General features: G+C 45.4%; 1 protein-coding gene across 10 annotated transcripts in view; it reads right to left on the bottom strand.

Annotated features, from left to right (window-relative positions):
* Nucleotides 1–18,108, bottom strand: part of MYPN (myopalladin) — a 346,898-nt gene that overhangs the window by 226,708 nt on the left and 102,082 nt on the right. For 8 of the 10 annotated variants that reach the window (XR_008846301.1, XR_008846300.1, XM_056530264.1 and 5 more), the window contains one exon: nt 12,806–12,955. The exons of the other annotated variants lie outside the window; for them this stretch is intronic. The gene's annotated coding sequence lies outside the window, so the exon portion shown is untranslated. The remainder of the gene's footprint in view (nt 1–12,805; nt 12,956–18,108) is intronic. 10 annotated transcript variants of the gene reach the window in all.

Genomic DNA, 18,108 nt, shown 5'->3' with positions numbered 1-18,108 from the left:
TAAGTTGACTAAATTGATATTAATAAATTGCAAAACACACTTTTAAAGCAAAATATTCCTAAAATTGGAAGAGTAAATCATTGTGTCTGATAGGTCATTAGTTCATTATTATAAAGAAAATCAAATGTTTATCTCCTCCCTTGCACATAATCTTTTTCTTAAAATAAATTAGTATTATATTAACTTATATTAACTTAATTTTAATCTCACAGATAACTAAATTGAAGTTCTGACATTTTAAGAGCCTACCTGAAGTTCTGCAGTGACACATTGTTCACATGTCAGTAGTTAATTTGTCAAGTTGATTTTTTTGGCACTATATAGTATTATTTGGTAATTTATATATTTGTCTTGGAAGTCTGGGCTTCTTCCTCCATGTTTATGATTTTAAATGCCTTTATGCATTAGGTTTTCTTTTTGGTATTTAATAATGTATATGGATTTATCATAAAAACATAATATGACATGATATCCACATGGTATTCAGCCTTAGGCTACGTTCAGAGCGAGGAATCTGGGTGGGAGCCTGGTGCTGATTGAATTGATGGTGCCCATAGATGGCAATGTATTCTGCACAGATTTCACTGAAATAATGACCAAGATCATTCTTTTGGCGGCAGAATTTCAGTGGGGGAAATTCTGAAGTTCCGACATTTGGCTGAGAAATAAAAAGGCGATTTTATACGTTTTGCAACCACCATCAGCTCCAGGAAAGGTACAGTTTGCTTTTATACCATGACAGCTATCTATCCAACAGTGTCTGCAGCTCTAAGCAACAAAAAGAGCTTCAAGTCCATCCTGTAAGCTGGCATAAAAGGCCACAGATGAAGTTAATAAGGTTGAAAAAGGTAAAGAGTCAATCAAACTTAACCTCTTCCGGGGGCAGGGCATACCTGTATGCCCTGCGCTCACTCCCCTGCTATGATGTGGGGTCACGAGCTAATCCCGCATCATAGCGCGGTGGTCCCGGCAGCTATCAATGGCTATAGGGCTGATCGGGATATCCTTTACCTGCTTCCTCGCCATCCAATCTCTTCTGCGATGCTCCAGCCTGGCTCAGCAGGCTGGAGCAATCGAGCGCAGATAACACCGATCAATGCTATGCTATGGCATAACATTGATGTCACATACCGGCAGGATAGGTAGTGGATCCTCTTGACCAGAGAGGCGATGGCACGGGTTGTACTGGAGGACTGGTTCTAAGCAGTTACTGGTCTTCCCCAGAGCCCGCCGCAAAGCGGGATGGACTTGCTGCGTCGTAACTACCAGGTCGTATCCCCCAGTAACAACTCAACCTCACTGGCAGCTGATATAGCGTGGTACACAGGGAGCAGGCAAGAGCATAGTCGGACGTAGCAGAGGTCAGGGCAGGCAGCAAGGGTTCACAGACGAGTATACGGTAGCAACGGGTTCGGCAACTGGCTAGGCAACAATCACAGTAGGGAACGCTTTCTCAGATGCACAAAGCACAAAGATCCGGCAAGGGTAGGAAGGGGCAGGTGCCTTTTATGGGAAGGACACAGTGGGAGGTGAGGAACCAGTGCACCAATTACCGGTGCGCTGGCCCTTTAAATTCACTGAAGCCGGTGCACGCCCTAGAGAGCGGGGCCTTGCGCGCCGGTATACAGGAGAGCAGAGTGCCGCGCGGGGAGCAGGTAAGGCGAACAGGGATGCGGCGCGTGAGCGGGGACCAGCCGCCATGCTAGCCGCGTCTCTGCCACAGTGGGACCTGCGCTCCTGGTCAGTGCGTCTGACCGAGAGACGCCGGGACCCCGGAAAGGAGGGCTAAAGCAGCGGGCGCTCCGGTCTGGAGGTGATGACCGGAGCGCTCGCTGTGACAGTACCTTAGGTCTCCCTCTCTTTTTGGCACCAAGAAAGTTGAGGATAAGACTGCGGTCCAAGATGTTATTTTCAGGCTCCCAAGACCTCTCTTCAGGACCGCAGCCCTCCCAGTCGACCAAAAAAAATCTTTTCCTGCAAATGAGCTTAGTGGCTAGGATTTCTTACCAGTGACAGGGGTGGGAGAAAGAAGTTTAGGAGAGAAGCGATTAAAGATAGCAGGTTTGAGAAGGGAGACATGGAAAGAGTTATGAATTCTGAGGGAGGGAGGAAGATAGAGCTGGTAGGACACCAGATTAATGCGGCTCTTGACTCTGAAGGGACCCAAGTAACTGGGGCCCAGCTTGTAACTTGGTACCTTAAATCTGATGTACTTCGAGGAGAGCCAAACCTGAATTCCGGAGGAGTTCTACGACTTTTGTCGGCCTGGAGCTTCATACGGGCCGAGGCCTTGAGGAGGGCTGCGTGGGTCTCTCGCCAAATAGAAGTGAAGTTCAGAAGAAGGTCCTCTACAGCTGGTACAGAGGAGGGGGCGGAGGTCCAAGGCAGAGGAGGCAGAGGATGATGGCCATAAACCACAAAAATTGGAGACTTATTGGTGGCAGAAGATTGTTTGAAATTATAAGAGAACTCTGCCCAAGGGAGTAAGTCCAACCAATCATCTTGGCGGGAGGACACAAAATGGCGTAGATAATCTCCCAGAGTCTGGTTCACCCATTCTACTTGGCCGTTGGACTGAGGGTGATACGAGGAAGAAAAATCCAGCTTGACTCCGAGCCACAGAGAGCCCTCCAAAACTTGGAAACGAACTGCACCCCACGGTCAGAGACGATGTGTCTGGGAAGCGGTGACCATGGAGGCGGAATATGTGTAGAAAAAACTGTTTGGCCAACTGAGGTGCGGACGGAAGACCAGGCAGGGACACAAAGTGAGCCATCTTCGAAAATCGGTCAACCACAAACCAAATGACTGTCATACCATGGGAGCAGGGAAGATCAGCGATAAAATCCATGGCGATGTGTGACCAAGGAGTCTCTGGAACAGGAAGAGGCAGAAGAAGACCCGTATGTTTCTGACGAGGAGTCTTGTCACAGGCGCAGATCGTACAGGACTGGATGAATTCTGTGACGTCTCTCTCTAGCGAAGGCCACCAATATCTTTGAGAAATTAATTGAAGAGATTTCATAATTCCAGGATGACCGGCAAAGAGGGAAGCGTGACCCCACTTGAGAACTTGCAACCTCTGACGAGGAGAGACATAGGTCTTACCTGGAGGAAGGAGCCGCAAGTCCACAGGAGCCACCGAGATGAGACATTCTGGTGGGATAAGGTGTTGAGGAGTGGTTACGTCACCCACCACATCTGAAGAGCGAGAAAGGGCATCTGCCCTGATGTTCTTGGCAGCGGGATGGAAGTGAATCTGGAAATTGAAGCGGGCGAAGAAGATGGACCAACGGGCTTGGTGGGGATTTAGTCTCTGAGCAGACTGGAGGTAGACTAGGTTCTTATGGTCCGAGAAAATGGTCACAGGGTGAGGAGCACCCTTGAGAAGATGTCTCCACTCTTCCAAGGCCAATTTAATTGCCAACAGTTCTCTGTCCCCAATAGCGTAATTCTTCTCGGCGGAAGAAAAGGTTTAGAGAAGAAGCCACAAGTTATGGTCTTGCCCCTGGAAGACTTCTGAGTTAATACGGCTCCAGCTCCCACCGAGGATGCATCCACTTCAAGATAAAATGGCTTGGAAGAATCTGGCCGGGAAAGAACAGGTGCAGATGCAAAGGCGGATTTCAGGGACTGAAAGGCCTCTTCAGCTTGAGGAGGCCAGGTCTTGGGAATGGCACCCTTTCTAGTCAAAGCCACAAGAGGAGCCACCAGGGTGGAATAATGAGGAATAAACTGTCTGTAGTAATTGTCAAAACCCAGGAATCTCTGTATGGCTCGGAGACCAGAGGGGCATGGCCAGTCCAGAACTGCAGATAGCTTGGCAGGATCCATTTGTAGACCTTGGGCAGAGATGATATACCCCAGGAATGGCAAGGAGGTACGCTCAAACAGCCATTTCTCAATTTTGGCGTAGAGGTGGTTACTTCTGAGTCGGGTGAGAACTTGTCGGACATGAACTCGATGTAGATCCAGATTGGATGAAAAAAAAGGATATCATCCAGATATACTACAACAGAAGTGTAGAGAAGTTCCAGGAAGATGTCGTTAACGAACTCCTGGAAGACTGCAGGTGCGTTACAAAGTCTAAAAGGCATCACTAAGTACTCAAAGTGACCGTCCCTGGTGTTAAAATCGGTCTTCCACTCGTCCCCTTTTCGAATGCGGATCAAATTGTAGGCCCCGCGGAGATCCAACTTGGTGAAAATCTTGGCTCCTCTGAGACGGTCAAACAGCTCAGAGATTAGAGGCAGAGGGTAACGTTTTTTAATGGTAATTTTATTGAGTCCTCTATAATCGATGCAGAGGCGTAGAGAACCATCCTTTTTTAGACACAAAGAAAAACCGGCTCCAGCAGGAGAAGAAGACTTCCTAATAAAGCCTCTCTGTAAATTCTCGCGTACATAGTCCGACATAGCCTGAGTCTCTAGAGGTGAGAGAGGATAAATTCTGCCCAGAGGCGGAGTAGAGCCCGGTACCAGGTCAATGGGACAATCATAAGGCCTGTGAGGAGGAATACTCTCTGCTTGCTTCTTACAGAAGACGTCCGCAAAGTGGTGATAAGGCTTGGGGAGACCTGGTGGCGGAGGCACTGGCGGGACCCGTTTGGTAGGTGCAGGCTTGAAGCACCAGTCAGAGCAGGCAGAACCCCAACGCAGAATCTCTTCGGTGGACCAATTCAAGACAGGACAATGGCGTTGCAACCACGGTAAACCCAGCAGGAGTTCGGAAGAGCAGAAGGGAAGAACAAGAAACTCCAGAGTCTCGGTATGGAATATCCCAATGTCCATCCGCAGGGGCTGGGTGCGGTATTGTACCGTAGCAGAGAGTCTCTCCCCGTTGACCGTAGAAATAAGGAACGGCTTGGGCAGATGGGTTATAGGAATTTGATAATTGTCGACCAAGGAGGCGTGGATGAAGTTGCCGGCTGAACCGGAATGCAAGAAGAAAGCAGCAGAGAAGAAGGACTTGGACGAAAGGAACAACTGCACGGATATAATGAGGGATGCTGGGCGGTCTGGTGCAGCTTCCGGGTAGTCTGGCTCGTGGAGCATGTGTGTGTGTGTGTGTGTGGGGGGGGGTGTTGTAGCGGAGCTTGGCGTCCCTGGCTCTGCGGCAGCGCCTCAGCCCTGCACTCCATGGGCAGCTGATGTATGTAATACTGACAAAGTAAAACATCTCACACTAAGTTTGTCACTAACGTATTTTCCTGGTGTGCATGCACATTGTAAAAGTTTCACAAATGTATTCGCTGCTTGTCACTTTCCCCCATCTGTCAGCATGTCCCACCCGGCTGTCCTGCGCGGTCGGCTGTCGTGGCTCGGTGCCTTAGCACGGGACACGCAAAAAAAAAAAAGGGGGGTTAACCCCTGTGTGGCTGGTGCTGAGGCGGGAGCGGTCTGCCGTGAGCGGTTGGCACATCCAGGTCTCGCTAGCTGCTAGGCGGATCAGTCATCAGGTGTAAAAAAATATATAAAAAATAACAATAATAAAGATGTATGTGTATTGTGAGTGTGTACATATATAGTGCACAGGGGTACAGGTGTGTGGGTATATGTGCACATGGGTTCACAAAAAAAAAATATATTAATGTAATAATAATAAAAAAAATATATATATTAATGTAATAATAATAATAATAAAAAAAAAAATATATATATATATATATATATATATATATATATATATATATGTGTGTGTGTATATACAAAGCAAGGAAGTTGTCCCACAGCACTCCAAAATGGTGGATAACAAAGTGTTTATTGCCTCATGGTAGGATACAACGTTTCGACCGTCACCACGGTCTTTTTCAAGCATGCAATGTGACACACACATCCCATTTTTATATGGGTTACATGTAAATTACAATCATTGAACAATAAAGCAGAATAAGTGAAAAACATAGCAGTGTTGATGCAAAAATTATGAAAAAACATATCACAGTGAGTACTGTGTCTAACGCAAAGATAATAAAGTGACAACATTGCTGTACATTATATACATAAGTGTACCATGTCGTGTACAGTGTTAAAGACATAATTACAGTGCAGGTGTATGGTTAAAAGCAATCAAGGGGAAATCCTGGTGATCAAACACTCACCCATCTGGAGTCAGTGGCGGCCATTACCTGCCGCCGTGTGTGCACACGGCTGTACAGGATTCCGCAGGCTAGACAGGAGCACAGCCAATCACAGGGAGGCGTGTGGCGCTGCTAGGCAACGCCGCTGGGTCGCACGGTCCGCGCACACTCACTGTGCTTCCGGATACCGTGTGCGCCATGTTGCTTGAGGGCAGATTGTGCCCGAAATCGGCGCATGCGCGTCTGGAGGAGATGATAATAATAATAATAAAAATATATATATATATATGTGTGTGTATATATGTATGTACACATGTATATATATATATATGTATGTAAAAAAAATTTGCATACACGGGTGGGCACACCATGTGCATATATACAGATACTCAAAAGGTATCGTTGCGGTCCGAATTCTTATTGCAGTCCGATTTGCCGTCGTTGATAGTACCAAGTGGTCTGTAAGAGGTTGGTTGTATTCTATGAGCTTGGGCTATGGTTTCATAAGTAGTGTTTCCCACCATGCATAACTAGGTCAGGTGACTGTTGGAGGTCGCAATCACTATGCAGTTAGCATCACGGTAAATCGCACAAAGGTATAAGTCACTACACGTCTCCCGCCAGGTACTCGGCAGGCCTTTCTTCACACTGATCCATAGGCAGTAGTTTTACCACCATCCTGGCTCATTACTTCTAGGGGAGACTATTGCATGATTGATGTATACTGACACGTCTTCAGAGCATCAATAATCCCGGCAAATTAAGGGTTACCATTTTAGTCCTGACTCATCTTCAGGGGTAACCTCTTGCCATTGCTGTTGCTGACACGTCTTCAGAGCAGTAATATCACACCCGTTATGTATGAGAAAACCTAGTAACGCAAGTCATATCTCATTACACTCGGCACAGGCTTTACACATAGGCAGCGGGCTTTACCGCTACTCTGACACGTTTTCTTCAGGGTCAGGGGCCGCTGCAACAGGGCTGTCGTTCGGTCTCAGGGCAGGTCATGCTTACACATAGGTCGTGGTTTTACCGCTAATCCTGACACATCTTCAGGGGAGGCCTCAGTACTGTTGTTGTTACCGACACGTTCTTCGGAGCAACAGCCTCGTTTTCAGTTCCAGCATGTCATGTTTCAACAAAAATTCTGCACGACAACCACACATGGCTCCACGTGTCACTTGACCCTACTTCACTATCAGCACACAACAATGTGTTCAAGCATTGGCAGACGTCATTCACGTTCGGTCCCACCTCCTATGTTAGCTTACTTTCTGCAATGTACAGTTATGTAGGAGTGTTATGAATTTGTTGTCCTAGGTTTCGGATTTGTGGAGGGTTGTGTTTCGGCTAGGGGTTCGGCAGGTAAGAATTAGGGTAATAAGGCTTGTAGGAAAACTTAGCAGCTTCTTTATGGTTTTGCTTTTTCTTTCCCCGGCACAGGTCGGAGAACAGCAATCATGTCACATGGATCAGATATCGAGGATTCCTTATCAGTACCAGAAACCCCAGTCAGAAGCTCCGAACGTGGAGCAACGTCCTCGGCTTATCGTACATGGACCATTCCGAAGTTAATGGAAGTTGGAGGAGGGGTATTCCATTTCCAGCATCAGCCCGCAAAGCTGAACTTTATAAACTTTTGATGGATGATCTAGGGGCAGGGAGTGGCGAGGAGAAGGTCCCTGGAAAGTCTTCATTGACCACTCTTGACCAACTGCATGCCATGATGTCCTCCGTGGTGGCATCTATGTCATCATTTAACTCAAGGCTGGAAATGCTGGATAGGGGTAATACTCGGGACCCGATAGCCTTGATACAGTAGCGACACCCTCAACCTCCCAGGCCGCTGGGTCAGGTACGCTTATGGGGCTCCAAAAATAGCCCCAGTGCATTTCATACCAGCATCCATTCGCAAGGACATATTGGATGGGAAAGACATCAACCTGGCGTCCTTGCTCATCTCGTCACAAGACCTCCCCGAGACGAAGACAGTCGCTTGCAGCGAATTGTCAGTGGTGTTGAAGAGCAAGGACGTCAGGCTCAGTCGCAAGCTAACTTTTTAAGAATTCGTGTAAGCTTTCAGCATGTATAGGGATGTTATATGCTCTGTGAAACCTGAACGTAGACCACTACTTCTATCAAATCACAGAATTTTCATATAAGTATGGTGGTAGTCACTTTTACTACTACCACAAGTCGTTTTCCGCTAAGGCGGCTGCAGCCCACAGCCAATTTGGTTACGTTACCGATTGGAGCGTGTTCGACACAGTACTTTTCTGCAAATATTTTGCAGGTCTGAAATCCCCAGCCTGCGCAATCTGCCAATCCATCTTCCATTCAACTGCTTGTAATAACCAACAACCTGAGGCCAGCACAAGTAAAGGTGTCATGTCTGGATCAGGCCCCGCCCAAAAGACTGCTCTTACAGTTGACATGTTGGGACGCCCGGTCAGATTCATGGGCTGTAGCCAGATCTGTAACAATTACAATTTCTCAACTTGTCATTACAGCAATTGCAGGCTTCTCCACATCTGCTTCCTGTGCTACAAGGCACATCCTAGCACAACGTGTTCGACCTAACGGCAGGCATGACTAGGCGGGGTCCAGGTACAGGGGTTGGCAGGGGTTTTGCACGATCATCCTTATCCAAGATGGGTCCATAGGCTAATCAATGGATTCACGCATGGTTTCCATACCAGCTTAGTGGCAGTACCCCAGTGCACTTTTGAATGTAGCAACCTTTTGTCAGCATGCAGGGAACCTCAGGTGGTATTGGAACTTCTTCTGATCGAGCTCGACCGAGGCTACATGATCGGTCCATTCCCACCACCCCCATTTGATTGTTGGCGTGTAAGCCCTGTTGGCATAGTAACTGGCAAGTTTACTAAAAAAAAGAGGATGATTTACGACTTGTCCGCACCATACTCTTCTGTGATACCTAGATTAAACTCCTTAATCCCATCAGACGAGGTCACAATGAAATACACCTCCATCGACCAGGCTATTCAGCTTATAATACACTTAGGTCCAGGTTCATGGCTGTCCAAGGCGGACATCACGGATGCCTTCAAGTTGCTACCGATACATCCAGATCTCTGGAAATGGCATGGCATAAATTGGCGGAACGCTTATTATTTCACCAAAAAACTTACGTTTGTTTCAAAAAGTAGCCCATGGCTATTTGACCAACTTGCACAAGCACTTCACTGGGCACTGGTCAACATTAGGGACTGTTCACACGTTTTACACTATTTAGATGATTTTCTACTCATCGAACCACCCACTGTGCACCATTCGGATTTGTCCAGTTTAATCCAGCTATTCAACCATCTTGGGGTTCCAGTTTCTCCCAGCAAGACAGAGGTCCCTACCACCAGGTTGACTTTCTTGGATGTGGATCTGGACTCGGTGACCATGCAGGCCCATTGAGAAATTAAACAGAATTAAAGATATCATCCATCAATTCACAATCACCAGGGTTACCACCAAGGTAGAGCTTCAGAGCTTACTGGGCATGTATGCCTTTGCCATGCGCATAATACCACAGGGTAGAGCATTCACTTCCCATCTACTTGCACTTCTACGCTAGGTACTGACAAGGATAGCTACATCCGCCTTGACCCACAGGCAATGGCCGACTTGATAATGTGGGACAGATATATAGCAGAATGGAACGGCATCTCCATGTTTATCCCAGCTGTCTCAGCCACCTCTCCCAGAGTTATCACAGATGCATCAGTAGGTTTCGCCATATTTGGTAACCACTGGCTAGCAGGTCAATGGCCAATTGAGGTACTTGAAATTTCTGGTTTTAGCAAAACTTCAGCGTTATTTGAGATCTACCCCATGGTAGCAGCTGCCCAAGCCTGGGGGCACTGTTGGGCTAAACAGACGGTACTGTTTTCATGTGACAATGTAGCAACCGTTGACATTGTAAACAAAGGTAGCTCAAAATCACAAGCAGTTATGAAATTTGTCAGGAGACTGATGTGGCTCAAATTAAATTTTATCTGTCAACACGTTGCTGGGGCAGAACATCTTTCAGCAGATGCTTTGTTCAGACCTAAATTAGACATTTTCTTTCAGGTCATGCCCGAGGCGGATCCAGTGGGTTTCCCGGCTCCACCATACCGCACATTGACGATGGATTAGCACTTTTTTCTGGCATAGCAGCAAATCTCATCAAGAAATCCCTTGCTCCCAGCACTAGGAGATCATATGATGCTGCTCTCACATCATACAAACATTACCTCTCATTATGCAACATCCCCTTTTCATTCGATACACACATAATACTGTCTTACATAGGTTTTTGCCACTCAGCACTCAACCTCTCTCACTCCACTATCAAACAGTACCTAGCTGGCATCCAACATTTCGTTTCCCTCTCTTCCCCAGACAAACCATCCATACTATCCACGCATGCAGTCAAAGCAGCTCTCAAAGGGGCACAGTTGAGCAGAGCACCCAAGCCTCCGAGCCGTCTATCCATTTCTGCTGATTTGTTCAGATCCATGTCAAATCAGCTCGATAGGGACCCTTTCAGGTCCTTACCTAGTCTAGTGTTAAAAGCTGCCATTTATTTGGCTTACTATGGGTTTCTCTGGCCAGGGGAATTCACGTGCGTAGCTAAGCATGGCATTGCCGTTACTAAGTCACATTTAAAATAATCCAATGGCTGTTACAAATTGAGTCTCAAGGTCACTAAGACATGCAGGGGTGGGGCGGTCATTAAGTATTCAATGGAAGATCAGAAAATCAATGGTGCCCCGTTACCATTTTGTTGAGATTATTGAAAGCTTTGATTGAAAAACCAGAAGATTCTCCCTTGTTGCCTTTCCATTCAGTCGCCCTCACTACATAAACATTTAGTTCTCATGTTCGTACTTTAATCAAGAGTCTCGATTCCAGGAGATATTCGGGACACTCCTTTCGTATTGGGGCCGCTTCGGCAGCTTCCGCACATAAGGTGCCACCCCACATCATAAGGAAATTAGGGAGATGGAGATCGGGGGGCTGTTTTGCTACATACATTCCTGACCCCCGTATGGAAATGGCTGATGTGTTTAAGTATTTGGCACTTTGAATTCAATAAAATCACTCTAACTTCATACCATACATGGGGTCTTTTTTGTCCACTAAAGGCTGATCCTCGGTCACGGTTTTATGCACAGTTTCAACCACTTTATGTTTATGTGTATTGGTTATCGGTCAATTTGTTACAGGTGACAATAAAGATCAGCAGTACTACCCTCAGGTAAGTCTTTTCCTTATTCACAGTACGCAAGTTAGCCCTGACCACAAATTATTTTTAGAAGGTGAGGAGGAAAAAATGAAAGTGCAAAAATGGAAAAAACCTGAGTCCTTCAGGTGTTAACCTATACCCTACTTTGAATATCCAGAGGAAGGCAACAACCCCTTATGAGGCAGATGCCAAATGCCCCATACCAAGGGGAAACATTTCTTTGCAACTCCAAATATGGCAATCATAATAAATCCCTGGATCAATGTACTATCCACATAAATCTAGTATCCATAACCTGTAATATTATATTTATCAAGAAAGACATCCCGGCCCTCCTTGCACTTGATGGTCAAGCAATCAAACATCATGTGGCAAAGAGCTCCACAGTCTCACGGCTCAAAGAGGAAATCCCCCTCTGTGATAATAAGGAAACTTTCTTTCCTCCAGATGTAGAAAGTACTCCTTGTACTGTCTATAATTTAGCCAAACCAACCCTAAACTTGATAATTTGTCTTAGTACTGTCAACCTATTAATTACCTTAATCAGCCTCCTCTGCACCAGCTCCAGTTCAGCCATGTTCTTCTTGAGGCAAAAATGTTCTTTTCATGGGCCTCTATGCCTATTTTGATGCATCCTATGACTTTATTAGCTGTGGCAGCAGCTTCCTGGAACTGGTCACTAAAGGTAAGCAGTTTTACCCAGTGTTTTATTATTTAGCACATAATTGTACATTTTCTTTTAAAGGCCCATGTGCATAATGTTACTTTTTTTTTTTCTCTCTCTCTTCCCTCATTAGAATGAATGGTGGGCCCTTCCACTCCAGTTAATGAAAGGATGAATGAATGAAGACTTGCCTCCTATAGAAAATGGAGAAAGCTGCATAATAGTGTGTAGAACTAGATGGATTGAATAAGTACAGTGACCCCCCGACCTACGATGGCCCTGACACACGATCATTTCAACATATGATGGCCTCACAGAGGCCATCGCATGTTAAAGGCAGCATCAACATACAATGCTTTTGTATGATGGGGCCATCGCATAAACAGCTATCCGGCAGCGCAGACTGCTTCAGCTGCCACCAGATAGCCGTTTAAGGTGCCCTGTGTGGTCCGGTGAGTGTCACTCACCTGTCCCCGGCACTCCGGACCATCCTCTTCGGGTTCCCCTGCATCGCCGTCGCTCTCTTGCGTCGTCATCACGTTGCCGCACACGCCGTCCCGTCATCCAATAGGAGCGGTGTGCGCAGCGACGTGATGACGGAGATGAAGAGCGACGATCCCAGGCAGCAGAGACGGTCCGGAGCGGCAGGGACAACCCGGGAACGCGGCGACAGCAATGGAGTGCAACATCCAAGGAAGCGGTAATGGTCCGGAGCGGCGGGGACAGGTGAGTATAACTTCCTGTACTTTACATTGCACGGATCCCTCAACATATGATGGTTTCAACTAACGATGGTTCATTTGGAACGACTTACCATTGTATGTTGAAGGACCACTGTAGTAGTTTCTCCTCGAGCTTGTTGATCCTGGAGATGTACGATAAACATATCATCAGTAGATCACAAGAGAGTCAGGAAGGCTGGTGGCATGGAAGGGCAACATCTCTTCCTGGCAAGAGGAGTAAGCTAAAACAAATGAAACACAATTGATGGTATATATCCTGGAAAACAATAAGCAGCTGGGAATAGGAGAAAATGAAAGGAGGTGATGGTGAGTGGAGTGGCGGGGCCTAAATTGGAAAATAAGGAAACTGAGGGAAGAATTTTAACGAGAAAAGAGAAGGGGGGGGGGGGGGGGAGAAAAGGAAAGAGGTGTTTTTTCCTCTTCTTTCTTTCTCTTGTATAAATTAAGAGTATGTATGAATGTGGGTGATATGGGTTGGACAGGTCACCGGACCCAGAATTGGGGATTGTAAAGGGGGGGGGGGAGTTATATTTTCTGTATAATGTGTGAAAATATTGATGGTGGTAATAATATGAATTTAGAGTCTACTATTTTTAACCCCTTAAGGACCAGGCCATTTTACACCTTAAGGACCAGACCGTTTTTTGCAAATCTGACCACTGTCATTTTAAACATTAATAACTCTGGAATGCTTTTAGTTATCATTCTGATTCCGAGAATGTTTTTTCGTGACAAATTCTACTTTAACTTAGTGGTAAAATGTTATGGTAACTTGCATCCTTTCTTGGTGAAAAATCCCCAAATTTGATGAAAAAAATGAAAATTTAGCATTTTTCTAACTTTGAAGCTCTCTGCTTGTAAGGAAAATGGATATTCAAAAAAAAAAAATACAATATGTCTACTTTATGTTTGCATCATAAATTTATGAGTTTTTACTTTTGGAAGACACCAGAGGGCTTCAAAGTTCAGCAGCAATTTTGAAATTTTTCACAAAATTTTCAAACTCACAATTTTTCAGGGACCAGTTCAGATTTTAAGTGGATTTGAAGGGTCTTCATATTAGAAATACCCCATAAAAGACCCCATTATAAAAACTAAACCCCCCAAAGTATTCAAAATGACATTCAGTAAGTGTATTTACCCTTTAGGTGTTTCACAGGAATAGCAGAAAAGTGAAGGAGAAAATTCAAAATCTTCATTTTTTTACACTCGCATGTTCTTGTAGACCCAATTTTTGAATTTTTGCAAGGGGTAAAAAGGAGAACATTTTTACTTGTATTTGAAACCCAATTTCTCTCGAGTAAGGACATACCTCATATGTCTATGTTAATTGTTCAGCGGGCGCAGTAGAGGGCTCAGAAGGGAAGGAGCGACAAGTGGTTTTTGGGGGGCATGTCACCTTTAGTGCCTATGGTGCCAAAACAGCAAAAAAAAACACATGGCATACCATTTTGGAAACTAGACCCCTCGGGGAACGTAACAAGGGGTAATGTGAACCTTAATACCCTACAGGTGATTCACGACTTTTGCATATGTAAAAAAATATATATATTTTACCTAAAATGCATGGTTTCCCAAAAATTTTACATTTTTAAAAAGGGTAATAGCAGAAAATACCCCCCAAAATTTGAAGCCCAATTTCTTCCGATTCAGAAAACACCCCATATGGGGTGAAAATTGCTCTGCTGGCGCTCTACAGGTCTCAGAACAGAAGGAGTCACATTTGGCTTTTTGAAAGCAAATTTTGCTCTGGGGGCATGCCGCATTTAGGAAGCCCCTATGGTGCCAGAACAGCAAAAAAAAAAAAAACACATGGCATACCATTTTGGAAACTAGACCCCTCGGGGAACGTAACAAGGGGTAATGTGAACCTTAATACCCTACAGGTGTTTCACGACTTTTGCATATGTGAAAATGATTTTATTTTTTTTTACCTAAAATGCTTGTTTTCCCAAAATGTTTACATTTTTAAAAAGGGTAATAGCAGAAAATACCCCCCAAAATTTGTAACACAATTTCTCCCGAGTACTGCGATACCCCATATGTGGCCCTAAACTGTTGCCTTGAAATACGAAAGGGCTCCAAAGTGAGAGCGCCATGCGCATTTGAGGCCTAAATTAGGGACTTGCATAGGGGTGGACATAGGGGTATTCTACGCCAGTGATTCCCAAACAGGGTGCCTCCAGCTGTTGCAAAACTCCCAGCATGCCTGGACAGTCAACGGCTGCCCGACAATACTGGGAGTTGTTGTTTTGCAACAGCTGGAGGCTCCGTTTTGGAAACAGTGGCGTACCAGACGTTTTTCATTTTTATTGGGGAGGGGGGCTGTGTAGGGGTATGTGTATATGTAGTGTTTTTTACTTTTTAATTTATTGTGTGTTAGTGTAGTCTAGTGTTTTTAGGGTACAGTCGCACGGACAGGGGTTCACAGTAGTTTCTCGCTGATCTGCGGCCATCGCCAAAATGGGGGGACATAATGACCCCCCTGGGCGATATGCCGGGATGCCTGCTGAACGATTTCAGCAGGCATCCGGCACCGGCTCCCCTCCAGCTAGCGGCTGGGGCCGTAAATGCGCAGGGCGTATCCATACGCCCTGTGTCCTTAAGGACTTGGAAACGGGGGCGTATGGATACGCCCTGTGTCCTTAGGAGGTTAATTATTTGGTAGTTATGAATTTTATTTATTCAAAATTTTTATGATTTATATTGATGCAATTTTAAAGAATATGATAATAAAAATTATTGCACACTATAGATATTTTATGGTTTATTTCACCAGTGCTATTTTGAATGTGGATATATACTGTAACACCCCAACGGTGCTATGGGCCAAACTTGGGAGTGAAGTCTGTGTTCCTCTTGTTTTCACCCTTTATCCCACTCCGACAAAAGTGGTCCCGATTAAGTGGCAGCTAGCCAAGTGGGCAAGAATGTCCTGGTGCCAAGCGCTGGGGATACAGGCAGGTAGGGCCAGCTGTCACCAGATGGGATAAGTGCAGCAGCAGTCAGGTAAGGCAAGACTGACTTGATTTTATAGCAGAGCTGGTGCTGTAAGAACAGCAGAACTGAATAGCACAGGTACTGCTAGGTGTAATGAGCTTGCTATGTGGCGTGGTCAATATTCCGAGTCTTATCCAGGAGAGACGGGCAGGTACTGATGGATAAAGTTAGAGGCAGCATCAGGAAACAGGCAATGGTCAGGAACACAGCAGATCAAAACAGAAGCAGAACCATTGCGAGTAGACAAGCTACAATGTTGCTCAGGCACAGAAAGGAGCAAGAAGCACCCTTATATAGGTAAGGTCAGTCAGGGATTAAAGGGGAGCAGAATCAGGGGAACACATATACCCTTAAAGAGACAGCCCTCCTGCAACCCCTACTGGGTGCACCAGACACCGTCGCCGCCTGAGACAGTGCAGAGGAACAAGTCCAAAGCCTGCAGCAAGGAGGAGGAGCCGTGCATACAGTTTTATTGAGGTAAGCCACAGGATGCACTGCACGTTGGCTGCTACCAACTGTCAGCATTACAGTAACCTCACAGAGCCGGAGATTATAGGAGATGAGAGTGATTTGCTTCAGGATCTCAAATGGGCCTAGAAACCTGGGGGGGGGGGGGGTGTAAACTTGCAACATGGTACCCCCATGCGAATATTCAGAGAAGAAAGCAATACCTTGTTGCCAAGCGAGAACTAAGGAGGTGGTCTATGCTTGGTGTCTGCGTTTCTCTTTATACGGGACAGCGCGAGCGCTTTGATCAGACTCCAGATTCTGTGGAAGTCTCTGAATAAAGAATTGGCATTAGGATCTTCAGAGATCACTGGCAAAGGCAACAGGGCATGGGGATAAAGTCCATACACAATGCAGAAAGTGGAAATAACAGTAGATTCTCTGGCATGGCTGTTATTCGAAAATTCTGCTCAAGCCAGAAGACATTGTCGCTAGTGATGAGCGGCATAGGCCATTTTCGAATTTGCGATATTTCACGAATATATGGACGAATATTCGTCATATGTTCGCGAAATTCGCATATTCGTTATATTCGTTTTTTTTGCGCATATGCAAAAATATATGCGCATATTCATGAATATTGAGCCCTCCCTTCTTTAATGGTATAGGGAACTATGACTGGTGCATTAACTCTGTGATTTTTTGCCCATTGAAACCAATAGGCCCATTGTGGTCTATGGGGATCTCATGGCATGTAAAACAGTAAGATAAGCAGGATCATCTTGGCAGCACAGTGGATGGGAGACCACCATGGGTTTGAGTCCTGTGGTGGGACAGTGTTACAGTGCTGTGGTTTAAATTTACTTTACTGGAAAAGCAGTAAATCGCTTCTTTCATTTTTCACAAGACAATATGATTGATTGCAATGGGCAACTCAGAAACTTTTCCTCTGGACAGGTTTTGATAAATCTCCCTCTATGGATTTTGAAAAAGCCTCTGAAAAATGAAGGAAGCAATCTGGTTGCTATGGGCACCTCAGAAACTTTTCCAAGAAAAGTTTCTGAGTTGCCCATAGCAACTTATCAGATCGCTTCTTTCATTTTGCAGAGGCCTTGTGAAAAATGAGAGAAGCAATCTGATTGGTTGCTATGGGCAACTCAGCAGCTTTTCCAGGAAAGGAAAGTTAAACCACAGCACTGTAACACTCTGTCCCACCCCAGGACTCAAACCAGTGGTGGTCTCCCAGCCACTGTGCTGCCCAGACAGTCCTGCTTATCTTACTGTTTTACATGCCATGAGATCCCCATAGACCACAATGGGCCTATTGATTTCAAAGGGCAAAAAATTACAGAGTTAATGCACCACTCATAGTTTCCTATACCATTAAAGAAGGGAGGGCTCAATATTCGCGAATATGCACATATACGCATTCATTTTCGCATATGCGGGGAAAAAAATTAATATTCGTAATTACAAATATATAGTGCTATATTCGCGAATTTGCGAATATGCAATATTCGCGATTAAACTTCGAATTGCGAATATTTGCGAGCAACAGTAATTGTCGCACGTAGTTCTCTAAGTTCTGGTTTACTCGCTCCAGTTACCCATTAGTCTGTGGGTGGTAACCAGATTTAAAAAATCCATCTTGACTTCAAGTAGCCTACAGAGTGCTTTCCCTAATCGCAAAGTGAACTGTACACTGCGATCGGACACTATATGTAGAGGTAGATGATGGAGGCAGAAGATGTGCTTTATGATCAGACAAGCCAGTTGACCAGCAGAGGGCAGTCCAGAAAGCGGGACAAAATGTGCCATCTTCAAAAATTTGTCTACCACTTCTTAGATTACAGAACAGGCAGCAGAGGACGGGAGGTCCATGATGAAGTTCATAGCTATGTGCTGCCAGGGGACTTCAGCAATGGGT

Source organism: Hyla sarda, chromosome 7 (genome assembly GCF_029499605.1).
Source record: "Hyla sarda isolate aHylSar1 chromosome 7, aHylSar1.hap1, whole genome shotgun sequence".
NCBI lineage: Eukaryota > Metazoa > Chordata > Amphibia > Anura > Hylidae > Hyla > Hyla sarda.
The sequence above is the reverse complement of the archived record's forward strand: the minus strand, read 5'-3'. Positions and strand labels throughout refer to the sequence as shown.